Here is a 12650-nt window from a genome sequence, read left to right as displayed (position 1 = left end):
CTTCCCTATCCGTTTCTGTGATGTTTCCATGACTTTCTGATGTTACCTGGTGTTGCACAAGTCATCAGCTATGCGAAGCATCGGTCCCATACAAAAATGCTCGAGTCCCCCATTGACTTCAATGCGGTTTGTTACTCAAAACGAGCTCAAGAGCATTACAAAAAGTTTGACTCGAGTACCGAGCATTTTGGTGCTCGCTCATCTCTATTACTGATGTTATAATGCATGGGAAACCTTGTCAAAGTAAGTGTAACTGGGGGACATGTGCATCATGCACACCAACACACCTAGAACCCCCCTTTAAAAAAACTGGGAAAAAAGTGCTAATAGTTGTTACCTTCCTGGATTGTGATTAAGGAAGAATCTAAACTCATATCAAATTAATGTAGTCATGAGCTCATGCATAATGAATACATAATCAGCCATTCTTGAAGCGAATATAATGTGTAAACATTTCAATAATACACGCATCTGCTGACACAAGGGGTCAAATAGTCAATCAGAATCCATGAGCCGCCTGTTCATAAAATGATTTGGCTCCCCTCCTGCCTGTCACTCCGCTTGGGAAAGCTGAATGATGATGATACTGTGTTTACTTTGTATACCCTCCACCAAAGACAACATCCTCCTTTTGTCACTTCCACTTGGCGGTGCACTTTGTAAAGCCGCCATGAAGAGACAAAGTAAACAGTTGTAAGAGGGCTGGCCATTAATGAAATGTTCATTCATAAAAGCAGAGATTATCTTAATGCAGAGACCTTGCAAGCAGCAAAATACATTCCATGAATGTAAAACTCCGCTAGCAGCGCTGAGCGCCAGAGGATGGCAAGATCTCAATGTACTCAACACCAACTACAATTCACTAGTATTGCTATAGGCAAACCAATGAAAAAATGCCATATGTTAGGAAGCAAAAAGTGCTGCACACTGAGAATCTTCATTTGTTGTTGCTCATTCATGGTGTTCATGTGTGACCCTACGGAGTCGGGTCTGGATGTGTTCAAGCCCCCAGTGCTGTAGACTGCCCCATTCTCCGGGTAATGTGAGTTGAACCTTGCAATTCAAGCAAAGTCTTGAAAGTCTGGTAAATAATTCATACATCTTACTATCATTTCACGGAAGAGCATTTGCAACTTATGCAACCAGGCAGCCTAAAGAGTGGAAACAACTGGGCTGTGAATATCAGCATCTCTTGTTGGTTCTAGTCTGTCTCCATTCACGAGTGTGAGCCCATTATTGCTCCTTTGTACTTGCATGAGAGATATACACCAATCATCCATAATAATAAAAGAGCCGAAGGGTGAAGTGAATATAATTCATTAACTTGATGCATTGGCAGCTGGCAAGATTATATATATTACTAGCTGATATACCCGGCTTCGCCCGAGTTAATTTGGTACTGGTGTTCATCTGGTGGTCACACGGAAATCTTATAAAGTCGTAGTTACTTTAGAGATACCGGAAAAACATATGTTCACCATTTTGCATAGTTCTCTGCGTTACCCAGAAAACACCACGTGGAGGTAACCATGCGACTAACCACGTGGAGGTAACCATTTCCTCTATATAAAATGACATCAGGAAGTGAGAGAATTAGATTTCATACGTAAAATGTGGACGCTAATTCTTTTGTGCTTAGAATTGAACAATCGAGGTGGGACCCATTAGCTTTTCTTATTAATGACATAATCAATGCTCGTGCCAAATTTCACATTTCTATGACACCGGAAAGTGAGAAAATTACATTCCGTACGTAAAATTTGGATGCTAATTCTTTTGCGCTAGAATTGAATATTCGAGTTAGGACCAATAAGCTTTTCCTATTTATGACATAATCAATGCTCGTGCCAAATTTCACGTTTCTATGACACCGGAAAGTGAGAAAATTACATTCCGTACGTAAAATTTGGACGCTAATTCTTTTGCGCTAGAATTGAATATTCGAGTTAGGACCAATAAGCTTTTCCTATTTATGACATAATCAATGCTCGTGCCAAATTTCACGTTTCTATGACACCGGAAAGTGAGAAAATTACATTCCGTACGTAAAATTTGGACGCTAATTCTTTTGCGCTAGAATTGAATATTCGAGTTAGGACCAATAAGCTTTTCCTATTTATGACATAATCAATGCTCGTGCCAAATTTCACATTTCTATGACACCAGAAAGTGAGAAAAATACATTCCATATGTAAAATGTGGACGCTAATTCTTTTGCTCATAGAATTGAATAATCGAGTTGGGACCCATTAGTTTTTGCTATTTATGACATATTCAATCCCCATGCCAAATTTTAAGTTTCTATGACACCGGAAAGTGAGAAAATTACATTCCGTACGTAAAATTTGGACGCTAATTCTTTTGCGCATAGAATTGAATAATCGAGTTGCGACCCATTAGCTTTTCCTATTTATGACATAATCAATGCTCGTGCCAAATTTCACGTTTCTATGACACCGGAAAGTGAGAAAATTACATTCCGCACGTAAAATTTGGACGCTAATTCTTTTGCGCACAGAATTGAATAATCGAGTTGGAACCCATTAGCTTTTCCTATTTATGACATATTCAATGCTCGTGCCAAATTTTAAGTTTCTATGTGAGAAAATTGCATTCCGTACGTAAAATTTGGACGCTAATTCTTTTGCGCATAGAATTGAATAATCGACTTGAGACACATTAGCTTTTCCTATTTATGACATAATCAATGCTCGTGCCAAATTTCACGTTTCTAGGACACCAGAAAGTGAGAAAATTACATTCCGTACGTAAAATTTGCACGCTAATTCTTTTGCGCACAGAATTGAATAATGGAGTTGGGACCCATTAGCTTTTCCTATTTATGACATAATCAATGCTCCTGCCAAATTTCAAGTTTCTATGACACTGGGAAGTGAGAGAATTAGATTCCGTACGTAAAATTTGGACGCTAATTCTTTTGCATATAGAATTAAATAATCGAGTTGGGACCCATTAACTTTTCCTATTTATGACATATTCAATGCACGTGCCAAATTTTAAATTTCTATGACATTGGGAAGTGAGAGATTTAGATTATGTTCGTAAAATTTCGACGCCAATTCTTTTGCGCTAGAATTGAATAATCGAGTTGGGACCCAATTACTTTTCCTATTTTGGAGATAATCTATGCTTGTGCCAAAATTCATGTTTCTACGACATCAGGAAGTTGGAGAACTTTTGGCGAGTCAGTCAGTCAGTCAGTCAGTCAGTGAGTCAGTCAGTCAGTGAGGGCTTTCAGCTTTATATATATAGACTAGCTGATATACCCAGCTTCGCCCGAGTTAATTTGGTACTGGTGTTTATCTGGTGTTCACACGGAAAATCTTATGAAGTCGTGGTTACTTTAGAGATACTGAGGAAAAACATATGTTCACCATTTTGCATAGTTCTCTGCGTTACCCAGGAAACACCACGTGGAGGTAACCATGCGACGTTTCCTTCATATAAAATGACATCAGGAAGTGAGAGAATAAGATTACGTACATAAAATTTGGACACTAATTCTTTTGCGCATAGAATTGAATAATCGAGTTGGGACCTATTAACTTTTCATATTTATGACACAATCAATGCTCGTGCCAAATTTCCCGTTTCTATGACACTGGAAAGTGAGAAAATTACATTCCGCACGTAAAATTTGGACGCTAATTCTTTTGCGCATAGAATTGAATAATCGAGTTGGGACCGATTAGCTTTTCCTGTTTATGACATAATCAGTGCTCTTGTCAAATTTCCCATTTCTATGACACCGGAAAGTGAGAAAATTACATTCCGCACGTAAAATTTGGACGATAATTCTTTTGCGCATAGAATTGAATAATCGAGTTGGGACCCATTAGCTTTTCCTATTTATGACATAATCAATGCTCGTGCCAAATTTCCCGTTTCTATGACACCGGAATGTGAGAAAATTACATTCCGTACGTAAAATTTGGACGATAATTCTTTTGCGCATAGAATTGAATAATCGAGTTGGGACCCATTAGCTTTTCCTATTTATGACATAATCAATGCTCGTGCCAAATTTCCCGTTTCTATGACATTGGGAAGTGAGTGATTTAGATTATGTACGTAAAATTTTGACGCCAATTCTTTTGCGCTAGAATTGAATAATCGAGTTGGGACCCAATTACTATTCCTATTTTGGAGATAATCTATGCTTGCGCCAAATTTCATGTTTCTACGATATTGGGAAGTTGGAGAACGTTTGGCGAGTCAGTCAGTGAGTCAGTGAGTGAGTCAGTGAGTCAGTGAGGGCTTTCAGCTTTATATATATAGATTAGTCAGCTCTTGAAGTTGATGTGTTGGAAACAGCAAAAATGCATAAGTATCAGCTCGAATGCGACAAGTTGTGGTGGCTGGGCAACTAGGTAGGATTATCTCCAAAACATAGGTCTTGGGGGATGTTCTTGGTATGCAGTGGTTAACACCTATCAGAAATGGCCCCAGGAAGTAAAACCGGTGAACTTGCATTATAGTCATGGACATCCAAGGTTCATTGATGTAAGTGGAGACCAGTGATCCCAAAGAAGAGTAGCATCGAAGGTTGGTTGAGAGTAATTATGCGAAAGGTAGTTACTTAGCTGTCAGAAGGACCCATGGAGGCAGGGGCGTAACTATAGGAGATGCGGTTGCACCTGAGCCCAGGAGCCTTAGGGGGCCCAAAAGCATCTCTCCTCTATATAGGGAGCCCAGTACTATGAATAAGGCATTATAGTTGGGAGTCCTGTTACAGATTTTGAATGGGGGCTCAGAAGTTTTAAGTTACGCCTCTGCATGGAGGCAAAGAACAAAACTATAAAATGGCCAGTTTAGCCAGGAGATATGCCTAGGCAAAGGAGGCTATCTCAGGGGAAAGCCTCACAGAAACTCACAGTGCCACTGCTGGAGACGTGAAAGCTGGAACACTTTGTTGTGTGAGAGGCGCCACAAAGTGCTGTGTTTTTAAAGCAGATAAACATTTTAAAGTCCCATTTTATGGGGTGCCCTGCTTAATAAGTATAGTTAAAGGTACCAGACAGTCTGTGCTTAGAGGCTCCTGGGATGTAAATTCAGTACTGCTGGCGCATTGTGATGGCGTATCCCCTATGTAATTATAGTAGAGTATATTCCAAACAGAGAAGCAACAAAAGCGCTGCAGATAAGAGCTATAGAAATCAAAACCTGAGTGAGCGTGCGTGGCTGTATCCTTACTACGGTATACTGTGTACAAAGTGTACTGTTTCTTAACGGGGTTGTCTCGCAGCAGCAAGTGGGGGTATACACTTCTGTATGGCCATATTAATGCACTTTGTAATGTACATCGTGCATTAAATATGAGCCATACAGAAGTTATTCACTTACCTGCTCCGTTGCTAGCGTCCCCGTCGCCGTGGATCCGTCTAATTCTGATGTCTTCTTGCTTTTTTAGACGCGCTTGCGCTGTGCGGTCTTCTTCCTGGTGAATGGGGCCGCTCATGCCGGAGAGCTGGTCCTTGTAGCTCCGCCCCGTCTCGTGTGCCGATTCCAACCAATCAGGAGGCTGGAATCGGCAATGGACCGCACAGAGCCCATGGTGCACCATGGGAGAAGACCCGCGGTGCATCGTGGGTGAAGATCCCGGCGGACATCTTGGTGAAGGAAGAAGAAGGAAGACGTCGCAGAGCGGGGAATCGGGTAAGTAATAAACATTTTTTTTTTAACACATCCTTTGGGGTTGTCCTGCGCCGAACGGGGGGCCTATGGAGAAAAAAAAACCTGTTTCGGCGCGAGACAACCCCTTTAAGTGTGTGACTTGGGCTTAGAGCCGTCAGAAACAAAAAATGTATGCAAAAGTTTCAAATAAGCAGTAATTAAATAAGTGACTCTTCCAAAGTCCCTGAATCCAATCTATCTGTACGATCCCCATTTACAATGAGCCCCATGACTGACCATGCCGTCCGGTGTACATCTTGTGCCATGTATACAGTCCTCGAACAGCCGGCTGCATACTGCTCTATGAGATGTGAGCGTGTTTCATATTTGGAAGCCCAGATCCTGGATCTAAATGCGCGGCTTGTAACACTGAGATCCATTGGCACCATGGAAAGGAGTTGCACTCACTGAGCACTCACTGGGGTAGATGTGGGGGTGGTTGGTAATTCGGGAGAGCAGGGGGAGCAGGCAGCTAGCTGGGTGACAGGAGGAAGAATAGAGGGAAGAGATCCAAGGAGGCGAGTCTTAAACTGGCACACCCCAACAAGTCTGCAAAGTTGGCAGATGAGGGGGATGCTATTACGTCAGGGGGATGTCTGCTCCAGTAAGAAGGGGAATAGCAGGGCAGGCTAGACAGGTCCCAGTGGTGGGAGATTCAATTATTAGGGGGGCAGACAGGGCAATCTGCTGTAAAGACCGGGATCGTCGAACAGTGTTTTATTTTCCTGGTGTTTAAGTTCGACACATCACAGATCGGATTGACAGATTACTGAGAAGGGCTGGTGAAGATCCAGCTGTCATGGTGCACATTGGCACCAATGACAAAGTTAGAGATAGGTGGAAGGTCCTTAAAACCGATTTCAGGGAACTAGGATGTAAATGTAGGGTGAGAGACTGGTGAGTGGGGCAACCAGAGAGATAGGCGGGAAGACAGTGTAGACAGTGACCTCGGACTAAGTAATGGAAATGATGATGGAGCGATGGGAGGGGCTAGTACAGTTAGAACTGGCAGAACAGTTAATAGGGATACACTTAAAATAAAAAATAACCAAAACTTTCTAAACTGTATTGTGACTAATGCTAAAAGTCTGACCAATAAGGTAGAAGAACTGGAAGTAATAATGTCTGAGGAAAACTACAACATAGTGGGAATAACTGAGGCCTGGTTGGATAAAGATGTGACAGGGCGGTGAATTTACAGGGTTACAGTCTGTTCAGAAGGGATCATAATAAACCAGAAAAAGGGGGGGGGGGGTTGTCTTTATGTAAAATCGTGTTTAAAGCCCACATTACAGAAAGATATATGGGAGGGAGATGAACATGTGGAGTTGTCTCTATAGGTGGGAAAAGCAATAATAAAATAAGAAAATCCATAGGGTTTTCTATAACAAATATAACATTAGCCACTGAAAATCTATTACTGAGGCAAATGGATGAAGCAACAATGAGGTAATTATTATGGGGGACTTCCACTATCCAGATATAAATTGGTGAAGCCGAAACCTGCGGATCTCATAAAGGTAAAAAGTTTCTGTCTATTACTAAAGATAATTACCTTACCCAACTTGTACAGGACCCGACCAGAGGTGCGGCCATTTTGGACTTAATATTAATCAACAGACCTGACAGAATAACAGGGGTGCAGGTTGGGGGTCTCCTGGAAAATAGTGACCATAATATATTACATTTTCACTTGTCCTTCAAGAGAGAGTTTTATAGGGGAACTACAAAAATACTAAACTTTAGGAAGGCCAAGTTCAATAAAGTCAGAAATGTCCTTAACTTATTGACTGGGACAACGTCTTCAAAAAAAAGAGAACAAACAATAAATGGGAAATGTTTAAAAACATCCTAATTACTTACCGTGAGCGGTTCATACCTTACAGGAATAAAAGGGTTAGTGATAGGAGAAAACCAATCTGGCTCAATAAAGATGTAAAGGGGCAATAAACAGCAAGAAATATTCACTGAGACAGAAGGGTTAACTGTATAACTTACAGGATTCACTGAGAAAACCCACGACTTGTTTGATAAATAATAAAAATTCACTTTTAATAGGAATATTTAAAAAGTGGAACTCACTATTACAAACACTTAATACACATAGAGCATCGAGAAAGACCCAGGTTGTACCCGTGGGTTTCAGCGACGTGTTCTGACCACTGAAGCAGTTAATCGATTATGTCAGGGTACTGGATTTTCATAAAGTGACAGGGAAATTAATGAGGAACCTTCTTGTGAGAATTAAAGGGGTTGTCCTGCGAACGCAAGTGGGGTTATACAATTTAATGCACTTTGTAATGTACATTGTGCATTAATTATGAGCCATACAGAAGTTATTCACTTACCTGTTCCGTTGCTGGCGTCCTCGTCACCATGGTGCCGTCTAATTTCAGCGTCTAATTGCCCGATTAGACGCGCTTGCGCAGTCCGGTCTTCTCCCTGGTGAATGGGGCCGCTCGTGCCGGAGAGCTGCTCCGTGTAGCTCCGCCCCATCACGTGTGCCGATTCCAGCCAATCAGGAGGCTGGAATCGGCAATGGAACACACAGAGCCCACGCTGCACCATGGGAGAAGACCTGCGGTCCACCGTGGGTGAAGATCCCGGCGGCCATCTTAGCAAGGTAAGGAAGAAGTCGCCGCAGCGTGGGGATTCGGGTAAGTACTATCCGGTTTTTTTTTTTAACACATGCATCGGGTTTGTCTCGAATGGGGGGCCTATTGAATAAAAAAAAACCCCGTTTCGGCGCGGGACAACCCCTTTAAGTCCCTTCCAAGTAGACTAGAGAGAGTCACATTAAACGGAACACCTGTAATACTTTAGTTCCACAAGGGTTTATCGATACTCAAGTCTGTTAGATGGCTGTGGGACGTCGATCCCTGCAGTTGTGTGTGCGTGCTTGTGGATGTGATAACCTATGAATACAGCTCTCAGCAAGCATTAGGGCGTGATTACATGGTAGCTTATGGGCAAACTATATCGGACCCTGAGCACCGAGGCTATTACATTGGCCAATGCACTTATCATCTAGGGCAGAACACTATCTATTCCTATAGACCTAACTGCAGGTTACTTTATAGCTCAAAGTTGCAGCACTGATATAGGAATCCTACTTACCTTAGCTGTCTATATCACTTTGGCTGATTAGCAGAATACCAACTGAAAGCTCCAAGAACAGAGTTATCAGCTCCGCTTGCATAGCTCTTTAGTAGCTAATTAGCAACTATAGACTATGCAAGGATGATCGCTCAAAACTGTCACTCAAACTGTAGTGTGAGCTATTTTTGAGCGATCATCTCTCAGTCTAAATGCACCTTTATATTTAAGTACTCTATAGTGACCGAAGGGACAAAAGGTTTCAATAAAGACTTATGAAAGACCCTGTGAACCCTCCATGTAGCCGGCAAGTCCAGTTCATAGACAAGAGGATTCACTACACGTGTGATGACAAAGAGCCCCACGTAACGCGGCGCCAGCTTCAAAGACGGGACCTTTAATTTGAGGTTTTTAGAAGACAGGTATACCTTCTGCCCTACGCTGTAAGGTCCAGGCATTAACAGACTCCTCCCACTACGCAACTGCATACGATCCCCCGTAGCTTCCAAGTTTTTCTGTACCTCTTTCCATACTCCCTGCAGCGTATCTGTGGTGACGTGAGCTGCAGGGCAGACAGACGGAGTAGGGATCGCTGTAAGGAAGCGAGGATGCTGCCCGTATATACAAAAGAATGGAGACACCCCAGTGGAAGAACAAGTGCAGTTGTTCAGCGCAAACTCTGCCAATGGCAGGAACTCTGCCCAATGATGAGCCTTTTCGCTAGCAAACAACTGTAAATATTGCACTAAATCTTGGTTCTTCCACTCAGTCTGACCATTGGTTTGCGGGTGGAATGCTGAGGAGAAGGAAAGCGACGTTCCCAGGTTTCTGCAGAAGGCTCGCCTGTGAAAACCAAAGAGTGGAATTCGTCAATGACTCTGAGACGCAAGGTCTCTGGCACAAACCATCTGCCCTCCAGTACCCCCGAAGGAGCGTCCTGCTGACAGTTCTGTAGTTGAGGGACAAGGTTAGCTTCTACAGCTGCCACCACCACCCCAGGTGCCAAGATATTCTCAGGAGTAACTGCCTCACTTTCCGGCAACCCGAAACTCCGTGAGAGGGCATCCGCCATTCACATTCTTTACTGCCGGAATATAAGTCACAACGAAATTAAACCTGGCAAAAGACAACACCCACCCGGCTTGACGAGCGGTGAGTCTTTTAGTATTGGTGAGATATACCAAGTTTTTGTGATCGGTATACATGGTAATAGGGTGTCTAGCTCCCTCAAGATGGTCAGTTTGATCGCCAGTAAATCACGGTTACCCACGTCATAGTTACGTTCTGTCGAGCTAAGCTTCCGTGAAAAGAACGCACATGGGCAATATCTGGATCTCCCACTGACTTCCTAAGACAACATAGCTCCTGCTCCTACCTCAGATTCATCTGCCTCAACGAAAAATGGTCGCCACGTGTCCAGCTGTGCTAACACCGGGGCAGTAGTAAATGCTCTTTTTAGACGAGTAAAAGCCTCTAGAGTCTCAGGCCACCATCTTCCCAAGTCGGCCCCTTCCTTAGTAAGATCGGTCTAGGGTTGAGCAATAACTGAGTAATTCTTAATGAACTTTCAGTAAAAATTCGGAAACCCAAAAACCACTGGAGAGCCTTAAGGTTATCTGGTCTGACCCATTGGGAGATTGCTGGCACTTTATCAGACTCTATCTGAATCTCCGTGGGTGAAAACACATAACCCAGGATAGACACTTGTTTGGTACCAAATATACATTTCTCCAACTTGACAAAAAGTTGATACTCACGCAGACGGGTCAGAACCAACCTCAAGTGCCGCACATGTAAATCCCAGTCTGGGGAATACACCAGAATGTCATCCTAATATATGACCAAAAGACTGCGTTCTTAAAACCCTGAACCACAGCGGGGGCATTACAAAGTCTGAAGGGCATAACCAGACATTCAAAATGTCCTAACGGGGTGTTGAATGTGGTCTTCCATTTATCTCCTTTTCGAATGCAAATTGAATTGTAAGCTCCCCTTAAGTCCAGTTTGGAAAACCAGTGGGCCCCTACCACCTGACCCAACAAGTCCGGAATCAGAGGTAAGGAGCACTGGTTCTTCACTGTGATTTTATTCAAGGCCCAATAATCCACACAAGGCCTCAATGTCCCGTCCTTCTTCTCTACAAAGAAGAGACCTGCCCCGGTAGGGGACCTGGATCGTCTGATATGTTGTTTGGCCAGAGACTCTGAGATACAGGACTTAAGGGCTTCGTGCTCACGCCTAGACAAATTGAAAATGGCTCCCTTAGGGATGGGACTGTCGGGGATTAAAATTAATACCACAGTCCCCCTCCCTATGGGGAGGCAAAGTCTCAGACAGTTTCTTGGTAAATACGTAATAAAAATCAGACAAATACTCAGGAATAAGTATGGTATCTGCTGAACACACGGATATAGTAGCTAAGTGACTATGGCAGGACAACCCCCAATGTGTCAACTCCCGGGTGGACCAATCAAATCAGGGATTGTGCAGTGCCAGCCAGGGCATACCAAGCACTACATCAACAGACATCCTTTCCATTACCAAGAACGACAGATTCTCAGAATGGAGAACCCCCACTGTGAACTGTAGAATGGGAGGCCTCCATTGGACAACACCTGCGGACAGAGGAGTTGAATCAATACTGGTAAAGTGTATGGGGGACTTTAGCGCAGAGAATTTGGTTATCAGGGGTCGGACGAAATTTAAATTAATCAGATTGGTGGCAGCACCCAAATCAATAAAGGCTGGAACGGACTGATAAAAATTTTATGGGAGTTAACCCTTCAGACGCGGCAGCTGTGCAACATACATACAGAAAATAGACATGACAGATTTGCACAGTGCATCTACATAAGACAGAACATGTATGACAATTATGGAGGGGTCCAGAATGATGTTCTGGGACACTACATGACTATGTTGGGTCAAGCATCTCATCAACTTCTTCTTCATCATCTTTCTCCTCCTGTGTGGACTCTATGTCATCTTGAACCCTGGGAGCCGCACTTCCGTTTCCGCATCCTCTCACTCACTCACATACATACATACTAACGGACAAGTGGTCATTAGTAGTTTGATGATCTGTTAGGGACAGATATTCTACAGAGGATATATTGCTGCTGGTGTGACATCTTGTATACCAACAGAGAACATAAATAGGGTTCTATTGGAGGAGCAGAGAAAGAAGCTGCATCACATTTATATGTGAAAAATGAGCAAGATAAATGATGGCTATATTACTGCTCCATGCGGTTTATGGGGGGTGGGGAAGGGTGGCGACTGCTTGGGACCCCCTCTATTTCCCAGAGCAGAGAGATGCTCAGTAAGAGCAGCTCTCCTCCTGCCTGACCTCCTGCCATCCTGTTGTTACAGGACAGCCATTTACTTGAATTGTAGTACTAGATTGCCCTTGCAGCTGGGATATGTCAGGTGGAATGCGACTTCCCCTGGAAAAAAAGCTGTTTGCCAGCAGTGCCAAAGCTGGACTTAGGGCGATCTTAGCACAACCCATTTGAAGTGTAAAGTCACATTTAAATTCTATTTTCAATTAACATGTAGTAAACTTAGTAACTAATTACATTAATGATACTGCAGGCTCCTCTTCTTGTATCTTTCAGTATTCCCTGCAAGTTCAATGTCTGGCTTCCGTCCGGACAACGCTACTCGCCTGCTCCATTTGTACTGCAACACAAGACCTCCTGATACCGATGTCTAGCTTCCGTCCTGACAACGCTACCCGCCTCCTCCATTTGTACCATGCACAAGACCTACAGTTACCAACTCCTGGCTTTCCTTGACCATTCTCCAGACCTGCAGCTACTACATCTGTGGCTCCAACCCCAGCGCCAGAAATGCTACAA

The sequence above is a fragment of the Eleutherodactylus coqui genome, chromosome 12 (assembly GCF_035609145.1).
Source record: "Eleutherodactylus coqui strain aEleCoq1 chromosome 12, aEleCoq1.hap1, whole genome shotgun sequence".
In the NCBI taxonomy this organism is placed as follows: Eukaryota; Metazoa; Chordata; class Amphibia; order Anura; family Eleutherodactylidae; genus Eleutherodactylus; species Eleutherodactylus coqui.
The sequence above is the reverse complement of the archived record's forward strand: the minus strand, read 5'-3'. Positions refer to the sequence as shown.